Raw genomic sequence first — 13,841 nt, 5'->3', positions numbered from 1 at the left:
TACCTATGTACAAGAAAGTGATTCGGTCTCGAATGACAGGATTATTATTTTAATGTTCTATCGTAGCTAGGCAACGGTGATGCCGTGCGATAATGGTAAATTCGCTACACCATCCCTAATAATAATAAATGAAAAAGAAAAGAAACTATAAATCTAAAATACCATCAAATAAAACTCCCCGTTCTGACCTTGTAACCGTTGTTTTTGCTATATTTATATTAAAACCACTTTATTATATAACACTAGCTGTCCCGGCAAACGTTATTTTGCCTTAAAATAAAAAAAAATTAGGGGTGGACTACCCTTAACATTTAGGGGGATGAAAAATAGATGTTGGCCGATTCTCAGACCTACTCAATACGTTCACAAAATTTTATGAGAATCGGTCAAGCCGTTTCGGAGGAGTATGGGAACGAAAACTGTGACACGAGAATTTTATATATAAGATTGCATTTTTTTAACATACTAGTCGCCTAGTGATGGACATTCGACCATAGTTATTTTAAAAGTTTGAACATTATTAAGGTTCTATTGTCAAAGAAAAACATTATATACAAACTATATTACCAGTACTGGCCGTCGCACAGACAATAAATAAAAGAGTATATATACGAGTGTGTGTCAAATATAGGTAGTGTGTGTAATGTTTTTTGTTATTGAGTTAATATGTTTTTGTGCACAATTAAATAAAAAACGTAGCTACTTTCACTCCTTCTCTATCTAAATATATATAACTCAAAGGTGACTGACATAGTGATCTATCAACGCACAGCCCAAACCACTGGTCGGATCGGGCATTTGCATGCATAAAGCTACTATGACGTAGGCATCCCCTAAGTAAGGATTTTGATAAATTCCACCCCTAAGGGGACAAAATAGGGGATGAAAGTTTGTATAAAACTTAGATTTCGTAGGCCCTAATTTTTTACACACGCTGAACAAAAATAAAACCACAAAAACACCTAATTAATCATAATACTTACTACTACGCGAGCGAAGCCGCGGGCAAAAGCTAGTATAAACTATAAGTGTACAAAATTTTATACTAATCTGTCCGCGCAATTTTCGTAAAAAGGGGTACAATGACTTTGCTTCACGTATTAATATGTAGATTCTGTGATTTCATACTAATTCCTTCAAACGTTTTACGTTGTCGCTACATTCTTATTACTTGGACCTGCCGGTTGGGAATGTTAAGTAGACGTTTGCAGGCGCAAAGCAGCCTTGCGCCTTGCGGTCTCAACTTGATCGTCGCTTGAAATTTATTCTCGAGTCAATTAGTGAAGTTCCGGTAAAACATCTGAAAGTAATTACTTTTGTAAATTTAATAATAGTTCTTTTCATATAGGTATTTAGGTTGATTTTTAGGTGACTAATACATTAATGTTCAGTTTACTCATCTATACAGCTAAAGTTTTACAGCGAGGAATCATTTAGAAATGCAATAACTATTAATAATCCACAATAATATTATTAATTGAATGTGTTTTTATTTGTATCGTCATGACAAGAATAAGATAAATATTCAACTAATTACCACTCCACTATAATATAATATTCTATAACTATAATATACACCCTTGCCCGACTTCGTCTGCTTTTTTAGACAAACAAAAGGAAATCGTTTTCACTACATACTTTCATTCCTTTTCTTTTCAAAGAAGAGTATTGGGGATTCCTTAGTAGTGTTTTATCCAACATTTAGGATAATGTAAAAATAAGATAAAAACTAAAATAACATGAGTTGAACATTCAAGACTTTTGTAATAGATCCTGAAGAGAAATCTACTATGCAAGGAAATTTATGATCTATTGTACATATGCAAATAATACAAAATCCAATAGCTGAGCTACATAATACCGATACGGTCAAGTATTATAAAAATTTTCCTGGCATATTCCACCAGTGATTCAGTGCTTAAATGTTGCTCTTTGTATCAGTCTGGGTATTTTCTATGTATTTACAAAACAAACTATTTAAGTATTTATACAAGTTATCTAGTACCCATAACACAGGCTCAGCTTAGCTTGGAATTAGATGGCGTTGTGTAAAATATCAAGTGGTATTATTATTATTAAATTATAGTATTAGTTAGTCGTCTTATTCTATAGTATCTAAGAGACCCGGTGAAATGTCAAATAATACGTTTCCTACGACGTCAATTTTTGAAAATACATCTGACTACCCAATCTAAGATAGCAGGCTTGATGGTATATTATAAATTAACAGAATTGTAATTAAATTAAATTTCATTAAAGTATTTTACTTTAATTATTGTAAATTATACAAAGAAATATCTAAATCGTAGCTCGTTAATGAAAATTCACATTTAAAGTTACGAAATGTACGCTTCCTTTCTCGTAAATAAATTTTGTGAGTCGAGTTGTCAAATCCAATACAGCACAAATAACCTTCTCAGTTGTTGCTTCTGAAGCCGAAAAGTTTTTGTACAAAGTATCGTGTAATTGTTTTCATCTGAAATACTATTAAAGTTCCACTGAAACGAAGAATTCAAACTTACTGAAACGGGAAACATGCTTCAATGCTCTTTAATTTTGTCGTGTTGCTTCTCTTTACTTTAAATTAAGTTTGTCACTTAGAAATAGGATCATATCATTTAGAGAGACACTCCACAAATTATGTTAAGTTGTATGCCACCATCGTGGTATAAATAAATATATAATAATAATAATAAGTGATAGTCATATAAATGAAAATGCTCAGAATAAGTACACACACACACTCGCACTTACACACACACAAACACTAACTTGGTTTCGGCCCGAAAGTGTGGTATGACATATATTACACTTACTACACAAAGCGTACACAAAAGCTAAGAAAAGGAGACAACAGTGACAATAAAATAATAATCTATTCCTGGCACGCTACTAACATTTGTATTGGTCTAGGTATTTTCTATGGAATGTATGTATTAAAATATTCTAACAGTGGTCTTTACACCTATAACACAAGCTCTGCTTAGCTTAGGATTAGATGGCACTGTGTGAAAATTAATATAAATTCAAAAATTAATTAGACTATTTTAAGAAATTCTTCACCTATAATAAATAGCTAGTAAAAAAGGCGCGATCAAACTGGAGTAATATTAAAGATAGTTTAAAGTTCTCCTTCTTCCAAAAAATCCTTTGGGCAGCAATACGTTGAACTAGTTGTTATAAATTTTTAAAGCAGATTGATTTGGGCTCCGATTTACAGGGTGCAACTTACTTGCACCCTGTAAATCGTCTTAACATGCGTAACGCATGTCTTATTTGTAAAATAATAAGCTTAAATAATTAAAAATGCTGTCCAAGTCCACGTGGACGAAGTCGAGAGTACAGTTAGTGTATATAGTTATATAAATGGCCCTTCACCTTGTTTCCCATTTCAATTACATAAAAAAATCTTACTTTCGCCAGTTCTCTCAGCTTTCTCATTAGCTTGTTCAGAACTTCAGTTCATCCCATCTCGTTATTTACTCCCTTTCTTACCATATCATCTTTCCATCCGTCTTTTTTGTGGTTTGTTCACCATATCAGTTATATAAAAAAAATGTAGCAGAAAGGATCAGCACAAGTAGGTATTGCTAAACGAAAATAATTAAGTACGTAATGAATCGAGCAGATTTCCCATCCCAAACACAGTAGCGAATGCCCCGATCTAATGGAACTTTGAGTGCTTCGCCCCTGAATCTAAGAATAATAGAGGTAGTAATGAAAAACTATTTTAATGTGTTTAGAAACTCTAAAGCTAATTTAAACGGTCAACATTAATATAAATAAATACGATATTACGCATTGAGTCTACTCAACAGTGTAGTTAGTCGATTTACAGATCTAGACATATTTGCTGGAGTTTCATAGGATGGCAGTAGACTATTTATGTAGTATGGAAAATTAAGATTTTTGTCCTTGTAACTAGTATGTATATATTAGTAACCAGCGTGTATAAATGTTTGTATATGTATACAATCTTCCTAAGTGGGTATATTGGTAAACTCTGTAAAGCTTACTTGGTATGACGTAAATAAATATATAATACAATTGATATTTAAATTTGCTAGTCTGGGTATTGTTTGCACTATATAATCAATCGTGAACATACAACTTATCAGGTAATCCGATTTGTGGTAGAGATAAAGATAAAACTCACGCAGACGATTTCCTACAAAATCTACAACAGCGGTCGTTGGTGATCCAGCGTATACCATATATAGCTGAGAATACTAATTTCTTCAAGATCTATAAACATCTACTGCAAAATCTATCACTATTATAAAGCTGAAGATTTTGTTTGAAAGCGCTAATCTCAGGAATTACTGGTTCTTGTGAAAGTTCTTGTGTTGGATAGTCCATTTGTCGAGGAAGGTTTGAAGCTATATAACATTACGCTATGACCAATAGAAGCGAAGAATCAGTGAAAAATGATGCAAAAACGTGCAAAATTATCCATATTTGAGGACTACCGATGCGTGCGCTGCGCGAACGAAGTCGTGGGCTCGCTAACTAGTCTAATCATAAAAATAACTAAAGTTAACACATTTTCTCACGGGACTACAGCATGAGGTTTTTTAAGAAGGGTATATTAAGATTTCTTAAGGGTTGCAACGATCACGTGACACTGGTGTCTCAGGCGTCCATAGGCTACGGTAACCATTTACTATCAGATGGGCCGTATGCTTGTTTGCCACCATTTATTAGTAGTATGTAAAAATATAGCACATGAAAAACCAAAGAAAACAGTACACCATTCTCCATATAAAGAGTTTTCACTTGATTTACGTATCAGTATCTTACAATACATATATATATAATTATATATATTTGACATTTATATTAGTGCACCGCCAACAATCTTTCTCTGCGCCACTAGATAACGCCGCAAGGTATTACATATTACGTAAAACATTGTTTTTGAGTATTAAAGTTAAATAAATAAATAAAATAAACCACTCGGATCTGTGGCGTGTTTCGTAGATTCACGTCGCGAGATGTTTTCCCAGACCCCGCCTCTGTGTTTGCTGGCGTTACCCACTTTTTGTGCATAATGACTGCCAATAATTGTATAGTCTACTTTGTGCTCAAAGATTTATTTTATGTATTCATGAGATGGTGCTGAGGTGTACACAGTTTATTTGACATATTATATATAAATAATAAATAAATAGCTCTGGACAATTAACACAGTGCCATCTAGTCCGACGGTAAGCAGAGCTTGTGTTGTGGGTACTAGACAACTGATGTAAATACATAGATATTATTTTTTGTAAATACTTACATAATATACTATTATATTGACTGTAAATGGAAAAGGTACTACTTAGTTGTTCACTACTCGACTACCAAGACCTAAGTGTCCTCTCAAATGTATTCTCTCTCCAGTAGTCGCTATTGCCCCACCACCAATATGACATGGCATGCCATAGACTAGCCATAGGCACAGGTATTCATTCTATAAAGCTAGTCTGGAGAACATGGCGCTGCTATCTACACGGCATAACTTAGTGGCGCCCTCTATCAACTTTCTTTTGATAGCGGCAACAACCCACATTTTATTTTGACGACCTCGGTGGTATAGCGGTCTAGCACACCGCTTCACGTTCAATAGTCGCGGGTTCGATTCCCCGCACGGCACAAACATTTGTATTCACTAGTATGATTGTTTGTATCGGTCTGGGTATTTTCTATATATAATATGTATGTATTTACGAAAAAACAATATCTATGTATTTGTATCAGTTATCTAGTACTAGACTAGATGGCGCTGTGTGAATTGTCCTGAGATTATTATTATTATTATTCCATTATTAAGGCAGTATTTATAGCAAATCATGTCAATACATAGAAAACGACCATTGGAAGTAAAGCGGTGTGCTAAACGGCTGGACCACCGAAGTAGTCAAATTATGTAAACACGGTGAGATTCTGTCATGAATAATTTTCGTTAAATTAATCATTTAGAAATTAATCCTTACAAATATTATAAATGCGAAAGTAACTCTGTCTGTCTGTCTGTCTCGCTTTCACGCCAAAACTACTAAACCGATTTAAATGAAATTTGGTACACAGGTAGTCTAGATCCTGAGAAAGGCTACTTTTTAATGCGAAAATAGGGTTGTAAGGGGTTGAAATTGGGGATGAAAGATTGTATGGAAGAATCGTCATTTTTTAACGTAGAAGATAAAAACTTATTTTTGAGGCTGCTAATTAAATATAAATAAATATGACAGACAAAGTTTTTAAAAAAAATCCCTTAAGGGGGTTAAATAAATTAGGGGATATTTTTTTTTTGTAAATTCGTCATTATAGAAGCTTGAAGTTTAATTTTTAGCCTATTTATTCAATATATATTTAGAAAAAGAGTTATAAGGGGTTGAAAGAGTTATGAATGGAAGTGTCATTTTTGAAGCAAAAAGGATGAAACTTTTTCATTTGGCTTTTATTGGGTTAGGTCTACTATTTCTTTTACAAAGTTTAACTTGGTTTAAATATATTTTTATTACGTCCCTGTAGAACTCAATTTTGTTTGAATACATACATATATATTTAGGAATTTCTTACAACATATAATGTATATGATATATAGCTGCAACGAATGACTACTTTCTTACACGAGGATCAAATGGTGGTTCTATAAAGTAATATAACGTTCAAAATCATAACTCACTTAAGACCTTTTCCTAGTAACTTACAGGGAAATATCTAATATGGAGTATCCATTACCCAAGGGGTTGTGGAGTTGCTTCCACATATAACGTGACCAGAATGTTAGTAACAAGTTCGAATCTAACACTTTAAATTATATACTGAATCTTGTAGACCGGCGAAGCATTCCCCTGGGCTGATGAATATATTCTTAGATACATTATAGTAGAATATAAAATAAATAGACTACTTAATGTATTATTATTTTTTAAACCTACTACAATTTGCATCTCTAAGACGTAGAAGCCTAGTATTGAATGAACATGAATGAGCAAAACACTACGCTTTCCAACTAAATCGGAAACCTATGTATATTCGGTGCCTGTTGATGCCTCGTTCAGAGGCGAAACACGTATCGTAAAATGGGTGTAGGCTTAACAGCTGTTGGAATTTGATCACCATTAGAGAAGGTCGTAACGGTAACCAAGTCACCGCACTAAATATTCGTGGTAGATACATGCTAATTGTAGCTGAATTAAATAAAATAATATAAATCTATTAAGTAGGGAAATGGACTGTTACTGGCAGCTTGTCTACCATTCTTTTTATAGACTTTATATTTTTTATATCTATTTTTTATACGTCACTTTTGACGAACTATATATTGTTTTGTTACTTCTCGCTGTGAGCCCTTTTGGGAAGAATACACATTTTAACTAGTATTTGGTTTATATTAAAATAGTAGTTGTGTTCCCGCTCCAGTAACATGGACCTTTATAAAATAACACCTAATAGGATAAATTATACATTAATATACTTTACTGACTGTTGCCTCAAGTAAGGTAGTCAGATGTATTGTCAATTGTCGGCAGCTAGTACAATATATGTCTGCAATGTACATTTATTATAATAAACTACCTATATACAAAACAAACCTGAATATAAATACGGCCCCTAGTAACATATAACATACTCGTACCTAACAGTGAGCGCTTTCCATAGTTCTCGTATCAATCTCTTGCTCTAAGCAAGAGATTGATACGAGAACTATGGAATCTCAGTAGATATCCTAAATTTACAGTCCACAGATTTACAGTTCTGTATTATTATTTTCATAACATTTTTAATGGACAAATTAAAAATGTTATGAAAATAATAATACAGAACTGTAAATCTGTGGACTGTAAATTATTGCGGACACCACATTCCTGGAAAAAATTATTGATTATCTTATTGCAATCGTCAAAACAACTTCTGTATGAAGTTCAAGACACCAAGGCGTATACTGCTCTTTGTTAGACATATATGAAAAGATATGTATGTATTATATGTAGTTATTTTACGAAATACATTACGTAAAATAGCTACATATAATTACCATAGAAATGGACATAAATTAGAATTGCAGAGATCGCGACTTACAAAAACAATAAAACAAGTTGTTTACTTAAAAAAAAAACGTACAATAAATTATCTATTTTTGACATTAGTAGAATGTAAGAATATAATAAAATCATATGTCGGGCAACATTTTTTTATTTATTATTAAAAACGTTTTACAATTAAAATTATGTTACTGTATGATAAAAAGTCGAATACCGTCATGCACAAAACATTTATATATTTATAAATTATAAATATTTTTCGCTCATTTGCGCGCGCTATAAATTTAGCATAAAGTAAATTACCTTATGCTAAAAATTTAAAAAATTTTTTATAACCGGTATATAGATTTAAAATGTTTGTCAAAAATTTTAAATTCTTTTTATATTTTTATACCTATTATAAATTTAGCATAAAATACCCTATTAATTGTTATGATCATATACATGAACATGGCAACGCAACAGAAGGACCATGGACGTCACGTGACCATGCGATGGCAGTTACCATAACATGGACCGCCATTTTGTTTGTCATTGCAGGGACATAAAAAAACACAATTTGTTTCAGCACTACGTACGAGATACCTTATAACTAACGAGATAATTAAATAACCAGACTGTGTTCCGAAGAAACAGTCATGTTACATTAGCGAACAAACTTTGTTGTAACTTAATTCCCCAAGGTTAAGTCACTGTATATATGTTCATACACAACGTGCGAGACGAGTATAAATCTAAAGTTATATTACAAACGCACAGATAATTATGACAGCGTAGTGGTTTAGTGGTTCACTGCTCCTAGATTTAGTTCGAATGGTCGGAGTTTGAATCTGGACGAGAAAAAAAAATTGATACATGTTAATATATATATATGTATATATTGGGGGGAAGGGGATTGTTAGTAATGTGGACTCATGACCCCATTACCAGCAATGTACCATGTCAGGTTGACCTGTTCGCTCTGGTCCCCCCTGTGGTTTCCCCTGGAAACCATCGTGATAAATTTCTGGTAAATATGTCACGATGGGCTAACTGACCTGACTTCACGTTCATCTGATCATCCTCCACTGGTGCACCGCCAGCGTAAACCGTTAGCGCAGGCGGGTGCACCATATCATTATCATCCATAAAAAATAAATATATATATATATATATATATATATATTGATATATATCAAGGGTTGCAATCACTACTATGTCGATAGATAACAATGTCCACTCACTACTCCTAGACAGTCAAGTCTAAACGATTTTTAAAAAAAAAAAACTATTATTAGATTGTATAGTTACAAATTTATTGGATATATAAACTGAAATTATATTAATTTCAGTTTTAATTTTATACAATTTGATATATATATAGTGTATATAGAAAACACCCTGACTACAGACCGATTCATACGCATGAATACAAATTTCTAAATCGTCCGAGGACTCGAACCGGCGAGCATAGGAAGTAAGGCACATGTTAAATAACTAGATCACCGAGGCCGTTTGACGTCAGTAGAAACCGTGAAGTAACCTGAATATAAAGCAAGCCTTACCGAGAAACCTTTACGAATGATAACTTTGTAATTTAAGTCCATTGCTCTTTTCTTTTGCGCAATTAAGAACAATTCCTCTTCACTTTTTCTCAGACCATTGTTATCTTTCAAGATATCTTTTTACAAGGTTTCCTTTTGACAAGTTTCTGTATAATAGGGTTGGTAGCAGGAATTGATGATATTTTCTATATTTATATATCACGTATTTAAAGTGTCATATTTTTTTTTACTACTATATAATATTTTATCTGTTACGTAGCGGCAGCAGCAACGATATACGAAGACAATTAATTTCTTCTTTCACTTATATGTACTTTTCACTTTGTGCATTTAAACCGAGCTGGACTGTGCACACAATATGGGGGTTCTATTTTTAAAGTCAGTACGTAGGTAGAACTGTTATGGTCAAATCAGTCCAGTCAATTTGTTCAACTACCCTCACTAGGTTCCAACAGATACCTAAAGATTATCCGTAAATCTCTCGCCGATTGTACTGAAAAGTATAACAACAATAAAAGTTTAATGATGGTGTAGTATTTTATTAAATTTTATAAAATAATATAAAACCCCTTAACACTTTGCTGCAGATCGGGGTTTATGGCAAACCGATAAAAACTTTACTGAACGGTCAACATAAAACTGAGTTTAACGATTTCGGATACGAATATTCCAAGGAATATCCGATATGTAGACGTAATACGTAAACATGTTTTGTCTAAACCAATATATATATAACATTAAATAAGGGAAAGATTTTATTTTCTGTCTGTCATGGATAAAACTCAAAGGTTTTAGAAATTCTTTCACCTATCCAACGACACATTATTAGCGAGTGGAGGTAGCCTCACCTATTTCAGCCGGTAAGCAGTTTGTTTTATAAGATTTATTTATTAAACTATGACTGTTCCATTTTGATACACAAATAACTATTCATTTAATTATGTCATCTTTGTTATGTGGCAGTATGTATTCACACGTTCCTAAAAATATAATTAAGAATAATATTTATTTAAAAGAGCTACACGCAAGTTTCTTTATCGTTCTTCTTATGATAAGTTTGCGTTCCAAATGAGTGGTAGAATGAAAGTTGAATAAAGATTATTTCTAAGGGTGAACCCTTCAACCGAAATAGAATTGCTTCAGCAAGGCAGTGAAATTACGGGGTGTAGAGTCATGACATCTTATTTCTACAGTTATGAGGGGTACTGCGGACGTCTTTTGATGTGATGTATTTTTTTAACTATTCTAATACACCTTCACCGAACGACAGGGAACGAGTGCAGATGCCGCGCAAACCCTGAGATGGACTTATGGAGCGGCTGGAGGCCAAGGATGATACGACTTTAGTCTGAGTGCAAAGCTAGGTTCGAACTCAGGCTGTCGTAATTTCGATCCCTGTTTGAATTGATTGGTGGACACGGGGAATCTATCTGAGGGGGACGTAATGTAAGTAGTACTATTCAAGTAAGGTATAAAGAGGATATATTTAAGGCCAATTCCTGCCTGACGGATACTAATTTAGTCTGAGGGCATTCATAGTGGTTGGAAACACGGCTCTGGCCGTAATTTCGAACCTTGTTTGAATTGTACGGGAAATCGATCAGACGTGATGTAAGTAGTACTATTCATGTATATAGCAAGGTATCCTATTTACAATATTGAGGCCAACTCCTGCCTGACGGATACGACTTTAGTTTAAGGCTACTTATAGGGGGCACTCAACCCCGGTCAGGCTATAATTTCAATCCCTGTTTGAATTGATCAGGGGATCGATCGGAGGGCGACGTGACGTAAGCGATACTGCTCATGTATATAGACAACGTTCAACACTTACCATTAGGTGTATAATTAACTTGTTTGCCATTTCAATTATATAAAAAAGTAACATGAACTCTAAACTAACAACGAGTAGATATATTAGCAAACAAGCAGGGTACTCACGGTTCTAGAAGCTTTTCATAATAATGTTAAGGAGACTACAACTCGGTAACGATGTTTGCGCCCCGCTAGAATGCGGTGACCCTCGCTGCGGGGTGGTAATTGGCGCTTACCTCCCTGCGTTTGTCCTGTTTGTCGCATCAATATGATTTGCGCACCGTAGCTGAGAATCCGTGTGACGTTATCAAGCGTCATAAAAACTCAGATAAACGAGTTTTAGTCTTCAAAAGTTATGGTTTTTAAGTGATTTCAAAAGTTGTCGTTCGCAAAGTGACAGATTGTTATATATGTAGGTACTAGCTGACCCAACAAACGTTATTTTGCCTCACAAAATAAAATACTGATAGCGCTATGAAAAAAATTGGGGTTGGTGGAAGAAGTGTGAAAATGTGTGTATTTTTAATGACACATCATAAAAAAATAAAAATGTTGTTTAAAATTAAAACAAATATGGAATGGGACATACTTGAGGTATAAAAAATAAATAACAACTTATTCGCATACCTACTGCTATCCTAATTCTATCTGTCTGTCGCGCTTTCACGCCAAAACTACTAATGAAATTTGGTTATAGATGTGACTTTTTAATGCGAAAAAAGGGTTGTAAGTAAGGGTTGTAAAGGTTGAAAGGGGAGATCAAACAGATAGAGGTATGAAACTTATTTCTTAGGTTGTTGATTAAATATAAATAATAATGACATTTAAAGTTTGTAAAACAATTGCTCTTAAGAGGATAAAGTAAAATTGGGATGAACATTTTTATGGAAATTCAACATTTTTTAAGCTAAACCGATGAAAATTTTTTTCTTGATTATTTTGGGTTACATTATTAAATATTTTTTCTTAATTTGGTCAAGGTGAACGAAGTCACGGGCATAGCAAGTTCATCTATGTAAATATACGTACGCCTTGTAAAGCTATTATGAAATAAATGTTTCAAACATTTTATTCATAGCCGTATATAAAATACCAAATGAATACACAAACTTTTGACAAAGACATTAATGATGTTTTCAGAGAAAAAGTATTATAAATTATTCCCACTCGAATTGAACACTTAAACCCAGAGTTACAAGGAGATCTCAGAATATTGTGGCAACTCAACAATATAAAGCTGCGTGTCTCACTGACGACAAATCAGCGATTACATTTATTTTTAAACTTTCGTGTTTGATATACATTATTTATATCATTAACTAGGTCTTAAATATCTTTATTTGCCATAAAATTATTCGTGTTAAGACCTTGTTAATAATATAAATAACGATTTATTTTATGATATATGTTTATAATTATTAAATAAGCTGACAAGATCACTTTCAAGTGACGTCTGCGATACCATTCATCCTGTAATTTCACTACCATGTCTTATTTTATAACTGAAATACCTATTTCCTACTATACCGAAAAACTGATGGCCTTGGTGATCTAGTTGTCGAACACACCGTCTTACTTCTGATGGTCGCGGGTTCGATTCCTCGCACGGCACAAACATTTGTATTCAAGAGTATGATTGTTTGTATTGGACTGGGTGTTTTCCATGTATAATATGTGTATATGCATTTATGAAAACAATATCTACATATTTGTATTAATTATCTAGTACCCATAACACAAGCTTTAGCTAGCTTAACTTGGGTCTAGATGGCGCTGTATTAATTGTAAAAAAAATACATCTGGTTTGTAAACTTGGTGGCAAACTTTGACACTAACTATACAGACAAATTTTAGCAAATTCTATTTCCATTTCTACTCATGCATACAAAAATATCAATCGAACTTGAGTTAGAGAAAATTGAAGACATTTGTATATTTGTAGGCGAACATCATGACAATTTTAAGAAATTAACAGCCACAACAACAATGCGAGTAACGAGACCTAATGACAAACTATACACACCAATGTGTTGATTAGATTTATATAAGAGCAATGAAAGCGTACAACAATCTTACAAAGGATATTAGAGAACTGATACATTGTTTAAAATAAACTGAAATACTGATAGTCGCTTCGTAATTTCTACAATGCCCAAGAATTATCAATTGAAACGAAAATTTTCATATATTGGCATGCCTATATTGGTAAATAATGCTGATCAATAATATTTTATGTAACATCTGCTGTGTCAATATTTCGCAAATAAATTATTTCATTACATTTTATTTCGGAAATTCTTTAAGGACGAAATTTTTTAGGAAAACAAGTAAGAAAAAACTTATAAAAGTTTTTTAATGACAATAATGTCAACCATTATTAACAAACAAACATATATATATAAAAATAAATAAATATAGGTACATGCACATATGTATGGTGTTATTAAGT

This window comes from Achroia grisella, unplaced genomic scaffold (assembly GCF_030625045.1).
Source record: "Achroia grisella isolate CSIRO2021 unplaced genomic scaffold, CSIRO_AGI_Agris_v1 utg869, whole genome shotgun sequence".
NCBI lineage: Eukaryota > Metazoa > Arthropoda > Insecta > Lepidoptera > Pyralidae > Achroia > Achroia grisella.
This window is presented reverse-complemented; position numbering follows the sequence as displayed.